General features: G+C 34.3%; 1 pseudogene; it reads left to right on the top strand.

The window, feature by feature from the left end:
* The first annotated feature begins 625 nt into the window (after positions 1–625).
* On the top strand, positions 626–2,761 carry LOC130457982 (ubiquitin-conjugating enzyme E2 variant 2-like; annotated as a pseudogene).
* The last annotated feature ends 674 nt before the right edge of the window (positions 2,762–3,435 follow it).

Genomic DNA, 3,435 nt, shown 5'->3' on the forward strand with positions numbered 1-3,435 from the left:
CAAGTACTTTTCTTTTACAGAATGTCCTTTTTTTTCACTGATGAGTAGGCTTAGGTTTTTAGGGTATGTCACCTTGGGTTGCATCTTGAGTTCCTTTGCTCTTAGGAACACTTTATTCCATTCCTTTTCTGCAGTTGCAGTATTTAATTTCCTTTCCTTTATATTTGTATTTCTTTCCTCTGACCTTTTCAAGAATTTCTTGATCACTGGAATTGTTAAATTTAACCATTTCGTATTAGTCAGTATGTTATCAAGTGTTTACTTTTCATGTACCAGGTGCTATGTTAAGTAGCCATTGTTGGAGCTTGTAGTACTTGGTTTTTGCAGCATTTGCCTTCTTTTGATTGGCATTTTATTTTCTGTTTTCAATGATTTTCAATGATTGCGTCAATTTTCTTATTTATTGCATGGTTTATTAATTGCATGTTTCAGGGTTTTTGACTTGTCATGTCCTGAGAGACAGAATTCTTGAGTTGTTTTTATGTATCCTGTCTTCAAGATAAATATGCTTTGTTTATATAGAAATATTTTTAACATTAATACTTTTTTGCTTCTTTTCCTAGATTGTTCTTCACTTATTTATATCAGCATTGTTTATCAGCTAATTCTTTCTTTTGTTCCTACATAATAGTCTGTGGGCCCAAGTTTTTCTATTCTGCCAATTATTTGAATTCAGTGGAATATATATTCTTCTTTCATGATTCTTCTTTTTATTAATTCATCCAATTTTTACATTATTGGAGTTCTTAGTACCTTGGCCTATGGACACAGTTATAATTACCTTCTTTCTTGCTCATAATTCTTGTTTTTTGATAGGTTAAAAGAATTTGAGAGGACTGGAAAAAAATTATCTAGTTATCCATCTCCTAGGAATCTCTCCAAAGTCCCTCAGCAAGATCCCCAAGAACTCAAAAGAAGGAATGAATAAAAGAAATAATATTTTAAGCATTTTTCATATATTGGGTTAAACTTTATATACAAATATGAGCAAATAAATACAATACAAACCTTTGCCCTCAAATAACTTAAATATAGGAGAGATATGACATGGTGAGGCTCATGCAGGGCAGCAGAAGTCTGGGGTTGCTGGAGAAGATGGCAGTCTCCACAGGAGTTAAAGTTCCACATAATTTTCACTTGTTAGAAGAACTTGAAGAAGACCAAAAAGGTGTAGACAGTGGAATAGTTAGCTGGGGACTTGAAGACAATGAAGATATGACACTTAACAAGATGGACAGGCATGATTATTGAGCCACCAAGGACAAACTATGAAAACAGAATATACAGTCTGAAAGTAGAGTATGGACCTTAATACCCAGAAGCACCACCTCCAACAGTTAGATTTGTAACAAAAATTAATATGAAAGGAATAAATAATTCCAGTGGAATGGTTGATGCATGGAGCATACCAGTGTTAGCAAAATGGCAAAATTCTTATAGCATTAAAGTTGTACTTCAAGATCCAAGGCATCTAATGATGTCCAAAGAAAACATGAAGCTTCCATGACCTCCAGAAGGACAAACATACAGCAATTAATTCTAACAAATCTCAAACTTATTTAAACCAATAATCTTCTAGTCATGTTAATGTCTTGATTATATCTCACAATGCAGAGCCCACACATTAAAAGAATTCCAGTTGGCATACATGACCTGGATATTTGTAAGAATATATTTAATACATGTACACTCGTTATGTTTTCAGGGACAATGGGAAGAAAAATGCAGCACAATTTTTTCCTCTTATCAAGGAACTATCATTTAAACATAAACTTGGAGTACTCCAAAAGGAATTTAGGTTTTACAAGATGAAAGCATGACAAGACGTATCAGATTGCTGTGGAGTAATGCATGTTTCAGAAATCTAATTTCTCAAGAAGGAAAATTATAAATGGCATGCTTGGTCCATCTTGCTTAGTGAAAGAACTGCATTGTAAATTGTTTAAAGTAGCAGGTACAATAAATACTGTTACTAATTTTGTTTAATTTTTGAAGAGGTGTGGGTACTGACTACTAGTAGTAACAAAAAGTAAATTCAGAATTGTTTTGATACCAATATTTATAAAAAGGGGGGAGGGAGTAAGGGAGGGAGATGGATTTCTCTTTTAAAGCAGCTCCTGGGCGCTACATGTAACAGACATGGTAAATATTTGTTTACAGTCTTTGTTCCGATGAACCATGAATTTAAGTTTAAGTGAAAAAAAACAAAACAAAGGAAATAGGTGTATGGATATATGACTCTGAGATTAAAGTTAATCTTAAAATGTACATAAAATGTGGAAAGTATCCTCAGGGCTGTCCCATTTCTATGATACTGCTGTAATATATGTACAGTGATTTGCAGAAATAGCTAAAATGGAAATTATTGTATCTTGCCATTCTCTTTATTTGTTCCACTATTTTTGTATACTGGTTAATTGGACTTTTTGGTTATTATTGCTAAAGAGCAATTACATAATTGGTTTTATCGCCCCCCCCCCCCCAATATAGGAGAGCTAGAGTTGGAGCAGAGATGAAGGTGATGTTCAGATGTACACGTGCATCCTGGTATGGAGTTGGTTGACATTTCATGTGGAAGCCTGGGGTTTGGGGGCAAGATAAAGTGAAAAATTACCTATCAGAGTCTAAGATCCCAGAGACAGGGGTACAGTCCAATTATCCATAGGAGAATAAATAAGTGCATGATTATAGAAGGTGAGCTTGTTGCATTTGGAATCAGGACACCAGAGTTCAAATCTCACCTTTAATACTTACTAGATATATAGCCAGAGGCAAGTTAATTAGGCTTAGTTTCTTCACTTGAAAACCTGAAAGGAATACAGAAATATGAGTTATTATTTCTAAGAATGACTTTTGTCCAAACTCTTCTAAGCAGTTGTATGACAGTGATTAGAACTGATCTATCAGTCCATGTTAGAGCATTACCTAGACTTTGGAACAAACACATGAAAATGAAAAAGGCTCAGAATTTAAATGAAAAAAAAAGAATGCAGGTTGGATAGTGTTGGGTACATTATGTAGCACTTTCAATAAACCCTTGCATCTCCATGAAACAAAAACAAATATATTTTTAAGACTTCATTTTCCTATTTCACACCGCTTAGAAATGCAAAGGGTATTCATAAGCTTATTGTCAATATTGATTTTCATGGAAGCTTTAACTTTCTCCATTGTTCAGATTTGGACTGGTTTTATCCATCTTATATAACCTGTTTTCTTCCCTGCCACATCCTCCATTTCCATCCTGGGGTCTCATCATATTGGTGGTGGACTAAGTGTGGGAACCCCATTGACCTTAACCCTACTGGAACTGAGAAATCCCAAATTCAATTGCTCTACTGTCCTCAGCTAGTGAAAAAGAATAGTGGGGATAATATAGGCCAATATTCTACATTTTGTGAAAGGAAGCTTTTATCACAGATATTCTTTAGTGAG

Source organism: Monodelphis domestica, chromosome 3 (genome assembly GCF_027887165.1).
Source record: "Monodelphis domestica isolate mMonDom1 chromosome 3, mMonDom1.pri, whole genome shotgun sequence".
In the NCBI taxonomy this organism is placed as follows: Eukaryota; Metazoa; Chordata; class Mammalia; order Didelphimorphia; family Didelphidae; genus Monodelphis; species Monodelphis domestica.